Source organism: Anthonomus grandis, chromosome 11 (genome assembly GCF_022605725.1).
Source record: "Anthonomus grandis grandis chromosome 11, icAntGran1.3, whole genome shotgun sequence".
Lineage (NCBI taxonomy): Eukaryota > Metazoa > Arthropoda > Insecta > Coleoptera > Curculionidae > Anthonomus > Anthonomus grandis.
This window is the reverse complement of record NC_065556.1, coordinates 25,026,745-25,042,918: the sequence shown is the minus strand read 5'-3', so window position 1 is coordinate 25,042,918 and position 16,174 is coordinate 25,026,745. Positions and strand designations below refer to the sequence as shown.

Below are 16,174 nucleotides of genomic sequence, written 5' to 3'. Positions count from 1 at the left end.
CAATAGGGTACGGTGAGGTTGTCAGTCAGGTAAAAATAAACTAAGGTGAAATAACCTAGTTGAGTTAGAATAGAATGGATTAAAATAGAATAAGACTTAAAATTATTGGAAGAGGAAAATCAAATGTTAAATGAGTTATGAAACAAACGTAAAGTAGTGTAGATTTCACTTTAAGATAGAATGGACAGAGAGGGAGGACAATTAGTATTAAAGGTAAAGGAAGTTTTGTTACTATTACGATTGTACGTGATCAATTTTAAGCAGTCTGAGTCAATTCTTATTTCGATTTAAAATTCTTCTATGGTTAAATGAGTGTATAATGTGCACTTCTATAAATTGGAAAAATTATAATTAGATGTTTTTAAATGTAGCTCAAAAGCTGATTTATTGGATTTAGAAATGTGTTCTTTAATTCTTGTCTCGAGTTTTCTAGTGATGTTACCAATGTAAGTGGAAGCACACGTCTTGATAATTTAGCTTGTATATCTCATTTTTATTAGTATAGTGTTTAGGTGTTTCCTTAGGTAAACCGAAATTAAATTGTGTTTATTTTTTTACTTTTTTTATGAATTTTTCAACCGTTTCGACCTTATAACCGTTATTAGCAGCTATTTGGTTAATGATATTAATTGCATCTTTGAAGTCTGTGGGGCTTAGGGGTGTTTTTAGCACTCCATATAGTTCATTGACATTGTATGTAGCAAAGACAATACTATAAAGTGACACTTAATGCTGCTTGTAAAATAAAACCTGTTAGATTTATTACTTCTAGAACTAATACGCTTAAATTAAAATCAGGTACAGGGGTGGTCCATTTTAGGGCCGTTACTGCCCGATCAGATCTAGGAGGCTGTCATTAACGGGGATAACGACATAACTAGACAAATGAGCACCGGCTCATTTCAAATTACCTTCGAAGCCGCTCTTTAATTTTAGATCGGCCGCGAACACCTCTTTTGACTCTCTCGGACACGATGATGCCCATGCATGCACGCCCTTCTTTTGCTCGTATTTTTATCCTTAAGCGTGATTTTATAGAATTTTTATTTTATCAAAAATAATATTCTTTAGGCTCTTAAATAATATGTACAAATACGTTCTTATTGCTTTTATTATATACGCTTTGCACTTATCGCGCGATTGAACGAATACGATAACTGTCACTTTTCATAGAGTAGCAACTAATAACAACAACATCTAACTGACGAATGTCATTCATATCCAAAGTCACTCGTAAGGTTATCATATTTTAAATTTCATTTTAGTCATCGTGTGTATATAAGTGTTTTTTTTTGTTTTCATTGATAATACCCTCAGGGGTGCTTTTGGAAGTTTTCAGTAAAAAAATGATAAAAAGTAAAAAAAACAGGTATTTTAAAAAAAGTGGTCGAACTCTCCTGGAATTACCCTACGTACGAACTGCGTATCCAAAAGTACGTACTAAATACCTTATTTTTATAACCATGGACGTATGAAATAAAAATTACCTATCCAGGACGTGTGATGGGACTGTTTGGGTAAGCTGAGCCAATAATGTCAAAATTCAATTTATCGTAAACAGCGAAAGTAGGTATTTTCAACCTGTTTTTTTTTTTGAATCAATGCGATTAATCTAGATTGCGCCAGACACATCTACAATATAATTGATGAATACCATGACCCGGAGCAGTTTAATTTCGCACACCGAGAGAATTTTGAAACTTAATGACTAATGGCGTTCGGATATCGATAAATCAAGGATCACTTAAAGGTTCGCGGGCGGTCGATTAAGAGGGTTCCGTGTGACGTCACGCGGCGGCCATCCAGTCCGTCCACTAGCCGCAACCTTTCATTAGGAAAGTGGCTAGATTTATGTGTCGGCCGAGATCAAAGGCGGTTAGGTGTGAGACCAATTGTTCCCGTGACAAAACACTGCCAGGTAATTTACGGTTCACTTTGGATTGTTCGTAAGATGATGCCGATGTATACGGGTTGGGTAAAGGCCGAACTCGTCCCGAGCTTTATATGCTCTTATTAATTGGAAACAACATGGGTTTTATTCATTGTCATATGTAGATGTCAAATATCTTAGGTCAGTGAGGTTGCTCCCTCAGTTGTCTGGTTTTTCAAAATGCTATTGCAGAGAACTTACTAGTGTGTCTAGCGCGCTACTTTTAAAAGCGAGCGCAGTGACTCTTGCAATAATATTAAGGAGTGAATTTTGGGTATAGTGGTAAAATGGTTTTCAGCTTTTTTACCAATAAATAAGATATTTCTTGTATAGGCACATTTTTTTTTGTAAATAAAAGCCTATTTTTTAACGCAAAAAACAACAAAATTTACTTCAAAGCACTTAAAGTAAATGGCTTTGTTGGGTGGCTTAAAATCACATTTTTGGGCACTAATTCACTAAATGACAATATATTTTCTCGGCTTTTCCTAAAATATTAGGTCTTATAAAAATTAAAATCTTACTATAGAAAAATCTTAGAAAATTGAAAGGCTAGAATTAGTAAACAAAAACTTTCTTTGAGTTCAACATGTGCACGGGGGTAGAGGGGGTTTTGTTTACAAGCATATTCATCGATTCTCTATTGTCAAGTTTACACGCATTTTCAAAAAAAAATAATTTCAGCTATACATCAACAGATATCATAATCTTATTTTAACTTATTGATGTTAGAATTAACATTCTTATTTCTAAAACCGCTTCAAAACAATTTAAAATGACAACACCGCAGGCAAAAGATGATGTGTTTACACTCGACTTTTATGCAGTTCACTGTTTTTTCTTTAGTTTTTGGTTAAAAAAGAAAATAGGTTGAGTCATTTCAGTTCAGTTTTGTGAATTGTTACGATAGTAAAAACCTAAAATACCGATATTGCCGTAACATCATATCAAGGGACAACCGTCGTCATAAGCGTAGAATAATAAATACTTATTAAGAGATTTATAATAAATATGAAATATTTAATTTCCATAAATGTGCTTTTTATTGGATAAGTACCTTTACTCTAATGAAGTACGTTAAAAAAATGCATAAATAGTTCATAAACGGCAATTTTTTTTATAATTAAAAGGATATTCTATTAATTATAAATATTTTTCATGTAAATATTTTTTTACCACGTCACTGGTAAAAATTACTTGTGTTGGTGGAATCAATAATGCGCTCGAGCGGCGTTGCGATGTTGTTGCTTTTTTCGCTAATATACGTTATCTACATTCTAATTTATGGAAAAAATGCTCCATATTTTATTGAAGAGGTGTATTTTTGCGGCAAAAAAAGTGATTTTTTTTTGTCGCTTCTATAGAAGCATTTACCATTATTGCATCAAAGATGTTGCAAGCAAACAAACTGCCCATAGTTCTATGGCAATGCTAATTCTAGCCATTCAACGTTCTAAGAGAAAAATGTAGAAAAAAACGAAAAGTTCCAAAAAAAATCGGCAACATTTTGTAAAACGCACGTTCTGTTTCTATCTATATCTCTTTTCTTCTTATTATAAAGGTTTATTTACGTATGTCTTACATTATATGGCTTTGTTAAAAGGCACGATTACCATGTATTTTCTCGAACTTTTAAGAATATTTTCTCTGGTTATATAAATAAATAGAGTGAAGCCGACTGTTATCACATTAGAAAAAAGACAATTAAGAACAAACTCTAAATAGTAAAATATATAGAATATTCGATAAAGTATTTCATGTCCATTTAATATCCAGTATGTTTAGCACAATATATACGTTATATTTAGATATATCAAACGACATTTTGAAAAATAAGAAATTAAAGGGTTGAGCTACCTTTAAAAAACACTTCGTAAGTATGACAATTAATGTAGTTTTTTAAGTAATAATTTTTTTTTTAATTATTTGAAAAAGAGTTTAAACATCTTGAATTTGCTTGGGAATTCTTAAAAGTTAATAAACAAAAATATGTTTTTAAATTTAGCCAATGCTGTATCTCTCACTGTTTACGTTAGACCAATTTGGAGTACATAACCCCGTATAAAAACAAATAAAATAAAAAAAACTTGCGTTATTTAATTTTTTTCCTAACTAAAATTTTTTTCAATGTACATTATACATATACAGGGTGTCCCGAAATTACATCGCTTTATTTTACCAGCCGCATCTTTGTCTAAAAATAAGACAAAAAGTATATATACAGGAATCTTGAAAAGTGAATCATTTTCATGTTACAGGGTGTTTTATAATTCCTATTGAAGATGGTTTTTTTGTTAATATTTTCGAAACGCCTGGTCGTTATTTTTCTAAATTTTTATCGTATACTACTGTTAATATTTCTAACTGATTTTATAACACTTTATGCTAAAATGTATACAGGGTCGATTAAAATTAGTGGTCAGCAAAGATAAAAATGTCATAACTTTTTTCTGATTAATTTTTAATTATGTGGATAGTAAAATTAAAAAGAATCAGCATTTTTACATAAAAAAGGTGCTCTTGTCTTATTTCGATAGGAGCGTCCGTTTTTGAAATAATCAGACATACATGTTTTGGAACCTATAATCATAAAGTATTTTTAATCACGTTTAATAAAATTAAAAGGTACCGTAAACTGGGGCTGCTTGCACACGTTTTCAGCACATTTCCCCCGTACGTTGTAACTTTACAACTTGAAGAATGAAGAATGCAGGCATTGGTCCCAAAAAAAATTTGTTTGTCTGGTATGCAAGTTACCCCATGGTTGGAGAAACTTGCACATCCATGAAAAAATGTTTATAAATTGCATTCTAAAGCATATTCTGTGCATGTTACCCCTTAATCATATAAAAAAAACCTATAACAAGGGCCACCATTACAACCAATTAAAAATCAATATTTTCAAAGAAAAAATAATATATTGTCAAAAAACATGAAACGTAAAAACAAATTCTGTACCTATAAATGCTTAGACATATTAATAAGAAGTTATTAAAAAATAAACAAACTTTATCTAGCAAAACTTTGGTACAAAAAGGCACATTCTTTGAAAAAATCACAAGTGTAACAAAAATAAAACATTGGCTAATTATTATTAACTAGGAAGTCCTTGTCGGCATCACTGTCATCGACTAGAGATTCATTGTCTTCCGAATCCTCACACCATTCGCATTCAAAATAAGGGTCTTGGTTGTCTTTATTACAGGGTCCACAAATCCAAGCCCGACACTTCGTGCATTGTATCCAATCAATTGCGCCTCTGTAGTCTTTCCAATTAATCTTGCAGATACCACACTGGGAGTTATTAGTCTTTCTTTCTCTCTTGCTTTTTCTGGTAGGGAGTTGCTGAGGGCATGGCAAAACGCTAGATGAAGAGGGTCCTGGTTCTTCGGTTGTAGTTCAAAATTCCTCAGGAACGGTTAGAGGATTTTCAGAAATATTAGGGTCTGTAACAGTGCGAGACGCATTACTTCCAGGTTCGACTTTTTTTCCCCTTTTGCATTTTTTCTCAACCCCTGTGCCACGGTGCTCTTTCAACAAATCAACCAAGCTGTTGCCTAAGACTCTTTCGATGTCTGCATCTTCTAGTTCACCAGGAATGCGCTTCAAAACTTCATCGGGATTTCCAGGATGCAAACCAGTTGCTCTAAATCCTGATTTGAGATTCTTTGCTACATTTTGACTTACCCCTTTCCACAATCTGTCCAGTAGGTTCGGAAATTATTCTTTCGGGATACAGCCTTGGAACCGCGACTCCTTTCTTTACTGATCGAGAATCTCTCTCCATTTTCTTTTCATAGGCGCAAATACGGCCACATCAAGGGGCTGCATTAAATGCGTGGCATTGGCTGGGAAAAGAGTTATGCAGATGTTATTTGTACCACATGCCTCTATCACCTGTGGTGAAAAGTGGCTTGCCAGGTTGTCACCAACGAGAATCATCTGGCCGTTATTTTCTCTAGTGGATTCGACGTGAGGCAGGAAAAGCTAGAAGAACCACATTTCGAATAAGTTCATGTCGAACCATCCGCTCGCACTGCTCGCATATTTTGTTCCTCGTGGTCCACCTTGCGTCCAGTTGTCATAAAGATTCAAAGCTTTATATACAACCATTGGTGGTAAAAGGTCTCCATTGGCATTTCCACAAACCATTAAACTGATCGTAGCCCGGGAATGCTCCTAAACTATTTCCACCACACAATTGTAAATACACCAAAGTGTAAATAATTGAGAAAGATTAAAACAATTAACTTATTAGTTAAGAAAAAAAAACTGAAAATACCAAACAAAACAAACAAAAAAATTCTTGAAATCAGAGGCTTCTAACTAAATAATACAAGAGTACCGACGATAAAAATTTCGAAAAATAACGATTAGGCGTTTCGAAAATATTAACAAAAAACCATCTTCAATAGGAATTATAAAACACCCTGTAACATGAAAACGATTCACTTTTTAAGATTCTTGTACATGTACATGAAGTATTTGTCTTATTTTTAGACAAAGATGCGGCTGGTAAAATAATGCGATGTAATTTTGGTACACCCTGTATAACATAATATGTATAGGATACGCGCAATAGTCGTATTTGGGGCTTTTTCGAAAAAAATAAGCAAACCTAATTTTGAGCAAGAAATATTAAAAAGAAAAAAGAAATTTAAAACATCAACATAAACATACCCATTCTTTTTATCTGGATTTGGGTGATTGTAAAATAAGGAAAACTAGTGCTGGTAACATAGAAAATGTAGGCAACTAGTTCTATAGATTTTAAATTGCGCAAAACCATTTTAAATACTAAAATTAATTTTTCGGGCTTGGGCGATATTCCTTGCTCAAAACTAGACTTGAGTGTTTTTTTTTTTCGAAAAATTGATGATGTGCTGCTCAAATTTAAGTTTAATCATTTGTGCTCAATACTTAATAATTACAAAAAGCAAATCAATTAATATAATATATTAGATAGGGCAGATAAGAATGGGTCTAAGGTTTTCACGTACATCCGGATTTCCAAGTTTATAATTATAGGAATCATATTTACATATTTCAAGTAAACCGGAAATATCCTCAATTACCATGAACATTATACAGTCCATCTACACCAGAAGAATTTTTATTTTTAGTGAAATGTAAAGTCTATTAAACTTTCGTAAAATCTTAAGATGATTTAAATAAGTTAATTAATTAATTGCCAAAGCGAGAAATAGCATTAACAAATAAAGAGTCTTTAATGCGATAAGACTACAATGGCATAAGAGTACACGCAGATTTCTCGTAGATCTTCAGATTATATTGAGACCTTTAGTCATCCAGGAATGCCTTGACGCAACTCTTGGTTTAATTTTAATAACCGGAAAAGTGGATTAGGTAAACAGGGCAGATCATCCCAATCAGCAGAAACACCCAGGTTACAAAATTTTTCAAAATTGTCTTGTAGCAAATATTCGTCCATAAAGTATTTCAGGCTTAGGTAGACCTTTCAATGCTAATATTTGATACAAGACGTAATTCGGGCAGAAGAATAGAAGTTGTTGTTTGTCCTAAAAAGTATTAATTTACTATAGTAAGGGAATGCTCTTAAATAACTAACTTCTCCTATATTCAATCGAATTTTGCAACCATTTCTGACTTAACAAGGACTAGAATAATATTTCTTATACTTGCCATTTAAAGCTGCTATAAGTAATTAATTGAACGTGATCATTATGTTACTTTTTATAACGAATCCTAACTAACCGCGATGACCATTTAACATAGCGCATCAAGTTATATTTCCCGTTTCACTTAGCCATTAAAATAATTGGCTTATAATAGACTACCTATCCAATCAACGTCGGCCTATTAATAATGACTACCCCGACAATTAAGAATTGTAAAAGGTCTTTTAGGTTCTAATGGTGCCTTTCTTTGATGGTCAAAGAAAGGCGGCTATAATTTAGTGCGAAATATCCTTTTTAACTACTCGTTTAATAGATGTGAAGAAAAAGATGGTGTAAAGCGAGCCAGTCTTGCGGGGTCTTTTCTGAAGATAAAAAGATAATTATTTTTAGATTCTTCAATTTTATAAGAAAGTTAATTATTTTGCATCAAACTATTTACTTTTGAAGATGCGCATTTTTTAAGAAATGGGTTTATAAATCAGCCCTATTAATTAAACTGAAATTTATCATTTACGATAGAATTAAGTCGCTGTTTTATATTTAGGATATTTAGGAATTGCCGTTTAAACTATTTCTTATTAATAGTTCATAATATTTCCATGTAGTTGAAGTCATATCTCAAGCAGCTGAATTTTTTATTTCTTCTAGGCAGTTGAGGTCATTTTTATTTTTATAGGCACTTGTATTCTTCTTCCAGAGAGTGTGGAGCTGTTGGGTTCTTGAACTTTGGCAATTTTTACCAGCCGATGGACAGCCATTCTCTCTACATGGTTTCTTCAAGCTCATTGTCTTGATTTACATGATGCACCTTACAGATATCTCTAATTTCTTTGCCTCTTTTTCTATCGTAAAGTGTATGTCCCATTATGTGTTTGTTTCTGCAGATGATGTCTCATAGGTACTCCGATATTAAAGCGGCTTTTGAAATTTGAGCTCTTTTCTTTTTTTTACATTAATATATTTAAGTCATCACCTGTTTCATACTTTAATTGTAAACGGTGTGTTTGCATCTTTGACGCTCTCTGGATATGGTGTGTTTTGGGTAGAGATTTTCATTTTAAATTTATTTATGATTTTTTTTAAATGTGTATAAAATTCTTGATCTTCGGAGACTATAACCGCATCATAAGCGTAGCATACAATTTTTATTTACGCTGTTCTTATTTGATACCCCTTTCCGCATTATTTTCTTTTGGTAATAATTTCGTACATAATGAAGTTAAATAATATTGAGCTTGTCTGAATTTGTCGTTTTATTTTTTACTTTAACGAATATGTGATTATCGGTATTTAGTTCTTTGATAGAACATACAATATTTGTATTAACCTTAATTTTTTGTAAGAGTTTTATAATGGCTTTCAGTCTCACTTTGTCGAAAGCTTGATTGAGATCTATGAATCATATAAACGCTGACTTATTTAACTAAATAAAATTAGAGTCGATCTATTGTATCTAAATCCTTGTTTTTCCTCACATTTCAGTGCTAGTCACTTCTTCTTCCAATATTTTTATAAACAGCTTTGAAACTGAAGGTTAAAGGCTTGAAGGCTGATTTCTCTGTAGTTTTTAGGTCTGGTTAAAGTCAAAATTGCAATTTATTGTAGATATTTAGAGTTGTTCATTCTTGGGTATTAAAGACAAATTTTTAATGCTTCTAAGTAGGGGAAAGAAGGGTAAACTTAAGCCTAATATCCAGATTACACTAAACTAAAAATATTTATTTATTGACATTTTAAAATCTGCTTGTCACAGCAATCGACCTACAAAATATCATAGCTCCAGCTGAACACATTCTTGTCATATAATTATTTTTAAAAAGATGCAATATTCGTTATTATTCCCACAAGAGTTGATGCAGGAAAGGTTGGCAGGCAAAGGGACAAGGCCTATTGTTTTTATCCAATTATTTATTTTTTTGGTAACATTTTGACACTATGTCGGTATATTTTTCAAGGCTTAAAATCTTATTGGAATGGCCATGGTGTTCATCTAATATGATATGCCATAACAATATAGATAGAACATGAAAAAGCAACAAAAAATATGCGAAACTAGATAGTCGTATGCTTCGTTTGAACGATTTTTTTTTAATATCACATTGAAACCATAACTCTTTGTTTTTGCCTTCTTCACTGTAAATCAAACACATTTGGTCGTCTTCTTCCTTCTCAGATCTATATCGGTATTACTGTTATGATAAGGTATTTCTATTGAACTCTCTGAAGAAAATGCATCGAATAACTGTGGTTTTGTGTTGTGCTTTGTTCTATTTTTTTAATATGTTTTTAAATCTACATTTATTTGGTCGTTTTCAGTATATGTGGCCTTTCAAGTGACCTCAACTGTTTTTTTTTTTGTTTTTTTGCCTCGTTTTTCCTTTTTTTTTTCCTATTTTTTTATACAATGTCCATTTTTTACGACTAAATGAGGCAATCCACTTATTCTTTGGATTTTCTTGGTTGGGGTTTGTGGTGGCTTCATTAATTCAGAAAAAGGCATAGAATGACTGTCTGCTAGCAATAACGGCTAAGCGCCGTTTACTCCAAAGGTTAAAGGCACTGGCTCTGGCAAGATATTGGCTCCCCCAATTTCATGTTCAGTTCTAGTTGGCAAGATGCTCCTATTGCCGGTAAAATTAATTCTCTTTCTGTTGCTTTAGGTCAGTTAACGAATTCCTCATCTTATCAACTTTGTTATTCGCCAACTTACCCTTCTACGTTACTTCAAACAAAAACGTTGGAAATAACAAAAGTAAATGAACTGTTTTGTTAATTCGTTTCCTAAATCACAGTTTAAACACGCATGAACAGCTTGTAATGGTATATAGAGTGATAACACTTATCTAACTACCCGTAGAGGTTATTTTCGCGTTTACTAAAATTATAACGCAGGACACGTGTTACATACATTGTTTGCTGTTTGTAGCCTAACTGAAGATCTACGTCCGGCGAAATACCAGGAATACGCGCTAAAAGAGATGTTTTCACAGGGTCGCCATTGCATCAAGTGTTGCTACAGCTTTATTTTAACCAATTCGCCATCTTACCTACTTCGCCAACTTACCCTCCTTTCCCCTAGTTGTAGTCATCTTTTAGTCCTCCCAAGTACTTGGCGATACATTTCTATACATATTTTAGATGGTTTTAGTCATATTTCTATTTTTACAGGCAATTAAACATATTTTCTAATCACCCTAAGTACATGAATTTCTTGTAAGGGGTTAACTTATTCCTTATTTCTCCTAAGCAGTAGAAAATATATATTTTATATTCTTTACAAGCAGCTAAAATGTTTAACATTCCTTTTATGCAGCTAAAGTTATATAGAATCGGAGTCAAAAATCATCAACAGCCATTTCAGATTTTTTTATTAACAAAGTCTCCTATGTGTTCTCAGTAGAGAAAGCCATCTACAATTTCTTGATTTCTCTTCAATATACAACCATTTGCAAAATAAAATAAAATTACCTTAGGACCTACACAGACACTGTAAAACCAACAACAATAATAAACAAAATAGTGAGGTTAGAAACACAATATATATGCAAATAAAAACAAAATAAAAAATAAAAAGCTTTTGTTGTATATTGAACACCCCTTTTAATTGTTTTTAGGCCTGATGATGCCCTGCTTATACAGGGCGAAATACGCGTAGCCAATAAAAATTTGCTTATGAGACCGTCACATTGTATTTTGTTTGTTTGTTTACATTTCCAGTTAATTGGACTTGATCGCCTATTTCTCCCAGTCAATTGATGGGACTGTATGTTTCAAGGATATGGTGAAGTCAAGGATATGGTGAAAAAGGAAAAAAAAAACACTACATGGTTCAGGAAACTTTCTATTAAACACGAGTTAAACCTATTTACGTTTTATGAACAATGAGTAGCACTTTTGCTTTGAAATTAATATTTGAAAAAAATGAAGTATATGCCACACTGATTGTCAAAGATGCACTAACGAAAAACTCTTGTCGCACGCTTAACTCACGATCGTTAGTCAGAGTGTCATTGTCAAAACATTGGCGCCGCGTTTTATCATAAGCGTGCATGCATATCACGCTAAATTAAATTTAATATTATAAATAAAATGTTACATAGAACATATACAAATAAAAAGTTGTTGGATTAGTTTTCAATGGCGATATATTTATGTTTCTTATTTTTATATAGACTGGACAGCTCCAATCTAGTCAAAACAATTAAAGAAGTAACTGCAACCTTTAAAAGGGGACAATTTATGAAGATCATAAACACAAATGGAAAAATTATCATTGATAAACATAATCTGAAGAACAGGTGGAAGATTTTTGAGGATCCAAGATCGAAGGTCACGTATTCCTTTTCGAAAGAAGATGCAGACAGTACAGGCCCACTCATATTTTTTTACTTTGAAACTGACATTTATTTACTTAGATTAAAATATACATTTTTATATCTATTATAACTAATTCTCTTATTCTAGAGGCGGACTAAACTAGAACTAAATGTACAAAAATAGACAAATACGAGGACCATGACTGCCTCAGCTTGAACCGTTACAAAACTAGGTTTGCTGACTTTTTTAATAAAACGGATAAATGTGTCAATTAAACCGTCACCAATCTTGACACTACAAACCGTTCCCTTCTTCCCGTTTAGTTAAACACATACAACGTTCAGCAGAAACCGTCTGAAGCGATTTAAATCATATCTCCAGCACTAAATTAGTTCATATCTCGTGTAATCAAAAAGATAATTTAAGACGACAGGCGGAAACGCATTTAAAAATGAAGTTAAACATGTGTATCTGCCGCGGACCGAGATGAAAGCACACGCATCTAAATACGTTTGATGAGATTTTACGATTTTTGCTTTTTTGATTTATATCGATTTTCTGCCGGGGAGTCTGGCAGAAAATTAAAAATTTGCCATGAGAAACATTTTTTTGTAGCATCTTCCTTTTAAGTAAAATTATTTCTTAGTACATTCTTAAAAGTAAACCCTTGACAAAATTGAAAGTAAGGAATGCTAGTTGAGTGTAAAAGTTGTTAAAAAAAGTTTATGCCATTAAAAAAATTGAACTAAAATAACCGTGCCCCTGGTCTGATAATTTGTTTTTTTATCATAATCTTTTATATTTAAATGGAGAGCTGTATAATTTTAAAAATTAGCCCTTGGCTTTAACGATCGGTTAGGAAATATAAATAGGGCAATACAGAATGAGAACAAAACTCACTCTATTCTTACGCTATTAATAAAGTTTCGGTAGAGTGTGATGAAATGACTAATCACTTCCATAGACTTGGAATATCCAATCTAACAATAAAATATTGGATTACGAAAAATATCCCACCGTTAGCGGAGCCCTACGTAAATACTAAGCATATCCATCAGCTTACAGAGAAAAATAACGGGTATTGGTTTTATAGATTGCCATATGACATCAATCATTTTGAACCACGTATTTTAATACTCAACTTTACAGATTGTGTTATGGTAAATAAAAATATATTAATGGACACTCTTAGCAAGTTTCCAAATTACTTACAAGTTTACACAGATGGTTCTAAGACTGCAGAAGGCACACTGCAAGGGACTTCCTGGTGACGTGGACTCTGCGGAGGCTTTACTTTCGCTACCATGATGCCTATGGTATTGGTCCAGCTGAAGTTGAAGCAGATCTGTCAGCCTTCAGGTCCTTCTTCTCATCAGAAAAGCTGCTACGCCTTCAAAAAATCAGAGAGAGTCATAAAAATTTGTGAATGAAATACTGGACAATGGCAAGCTTAGTATTTTCTCTCTAAATATTCAGTCCTTAAGACATAAAACTAATGATTTATTTCTTTTACTAGAAGAGCTCCATTTTCCAGAAATCTTATTAAAAAAATTGCAATATTACGGGTTCAGAGGAGCGCCTTTTGAATGGTTTAAGTCGTATCTCACTAACAGAAGTCAAGCTGTGAGAATTGATTCGACTATGTCTTCTTGCAAGCCAATACAAAGTGGAGTGCCTCAAGGTTCCGTACTTGGGCCTATTTTGTTTCTTATCTTCATCAATGACATTGCTAATCTAAATATTAACGGTAAAGTCTGTCTATTTGCTGATGATAGTAGTTTTACCTGGAGTAATCCGGATATTTCTACACTTCATAGAATCGTATCAAGTGATTTAACTACTATCAAATCATGGTGCGACTCAAATCTCCTTTGTCTCAACATTTCCAAAACTAAAATGTTGTCCTATAAAAATACCTTGCAATGTTTTGTACTTGGTAACGCAACAATGGACGAAGTTGATTCTGTACAGTTTTTAGGGCTAACTATTGACAACCTCGTTAAAATGGGACACAAATATTGACTCTTTATAAAGAAAATTAAGTTCCGCTTGTTTTGCGTTAAGATCAATTTCTAAGGAGCTTAGCCTGTCTACTTCTAGAACAGTTTATTTTGCCCTTTTTGAATCGCACCTTTAATACGCCCTTCCATTCTGGGGTACATGTAGTGCAACTCAATTTGACCGTATTTTTGGACTACAAAAGAGAGCTTTACGTTATACGGTGAGACTTAAATACAGAAGTCATTGCCAGCATTTCTTCAAAAAATTTCAAAATTAACTTTTCCATCGTTATTCATATTTGAATCCGTTTGTCTAATACGCAAACACGGTTCAGCATCTGATAGGCCTTCCCATAGTTATCCACTTAGAAACACGGAACATGATCTATACCTGCCTACCCCACATTCAGAGTTGGTCAAAAGTTCCTTATTATATAATGCAAAAAAAAATGCACAATCATCTGCCATTGGAAATTAATTCCATCACATCTTTTTTTGCATTTCGTAAAGCATTAAAATCATTCTTACTGGAGAGAGCTTTTTACACAGTTAACGATTTTTTTTGTAACCATTGATTTGAAATTTCGCACTAGCTGATTATGTACTTTTACTATCTGTACATGTTTAGGTATACTGCTTTGTGTAGCTATTTTTTATAATTTTTTACTTTTTTAAACATTTTTTACATTTTTGTTTAACATAGAGAGATTTTTTAATAATTTTTTTTTTAAATTGTATACATTAAATTGTATATTTTATAATAATATTTTCGACTAGCTACAATTTTGAAATTGTATTAATCTGTATATATTGTAGATATTCTGTTCTATTTATTTATTTTTTTTAAATTTTGTTTTGTTTTTCTTTTCTTTAATTGTGTTTTATTTGTATTTTTGTATCTTTTTTGTTTTACAGCTTTGTCTACAAATTGTAACAATTGCTTGACAATAAAGCATTGATTGATTAATTGATTGATGACGTGCATTTATTATCCCTAAATTAAAGATTCAAATGGGTTTTAGATAGGAAGAAAATGCTTCCATTTTTACGGCAGAAGCATTGGCTGTATTAAAGGCTTTAGAATATGTAAACAATGCCAATACTCCCTTTAATATTTTAATTCTGTCGGACTCTAGATGAATTACACAAGCTCTAGGTAATGAAGCTAACTTAAACCATCCAATAATTTTTAAGATTAGAGCTCTTCTGGTGAATTTTTGCCTATATATTAATGAGTTAGTAGATAACGAAGCAAACAAAGCCATTTCTTGCAACAACTTTATACCTAAATTACACTACCTTTTATCTACTGAAAAGCCTTTGAATGTTGGAAAAACACATTTTTGGAATACGTATCAAACACAAAAAATACCTATACTTCAATTAGAAAAAGGCTGGACAAAAACACTTTAGTCCTTAACCATAATTTTCGAAGATACTTGTCAATACCCTATTTTAGGTTTTTGGTAGGACACGGTTATTTCAATCAATACCTATATAAAATAAACTTGAAAGATACAGAAATTTGCGATTTTGATAATCAGTCAATTGATGATCTGAATCTTAGATTTTTTGCTTGTAAAAACAATTCTCAAGCCATTCAATTTTTAAACATGGAACTTGTAAAATTATCCTTATTTCCAATGTGCCACGTAGCCCTTATGGTAGAAGTTATCACAAATAAAAAACTAAAAGCAATTTTTGTTAAATTTTTAAAGCTATGTAAAAATAAATTGCAATAATGAATAGTAAAATTATAATAATTTAAGATAACATAAATAAAATTAGACATATGATGTAAAATATAAGCTTTCCTAGTGTTATTTTCCTACCTATCCGAGTCACCCTGTATTGACTTAAATTAAAACAATGCCTTGCTTGGACTCCAAGGCGAGAAGCGAGTAACCCTGTCTAAAATTTTTAAAATTCAATGTCCAATTTTTTCCTATTAGGTAGTAGATATATAAAAATAGATAAAGTAAATGAGTATTATAAGCAAATATTAAAATAATTGATTTAAGCAGATATCTATATTATAGAGAGTTAAATATAAGTTTTCGAATACCGTTGTTTCACTTGGAACTTGTGGCTAAATGTGTTCGATACAAGACTATTAAAAAAAAAGTCTAATCACTTGTCGAATATCCAGTCAAAGAGTGTTAAATATGATGGCAATTCTTACTGTGTATTCAATGTTAAGAATCAGCAAAAAGAAAAACCTTAAATGGAACCTACAAGCATTAATACAACCGATTTTTTTAAGGCGC

The 16,174-nt window shown here is 32.2% G+C and overlaps 1 long non-coding RNA gene across 1 annotated transcript; it reads left to right on the top strand.

Moving 5' to 3' along the window:
* Positions 1 to 1,151: 1,151 nt before the first annotated feature.
* On the top strand, positions 1,152 to 13,041 carry LOC126742283 (uncharacterized). Its single transcript, XR_007662519.1, has 3 exons — positions 1,152 to 1,517; positions 1,617 to 1,918; positions 11,763 to 13,041. It is a non-coding gene; the product is annotated as an uncharacterized LOC126742283 (long non-coding RNA).
* The last annotated feature ends 3,133 nt before the right edge of the window (positions 13,042 to 16,174 follow it).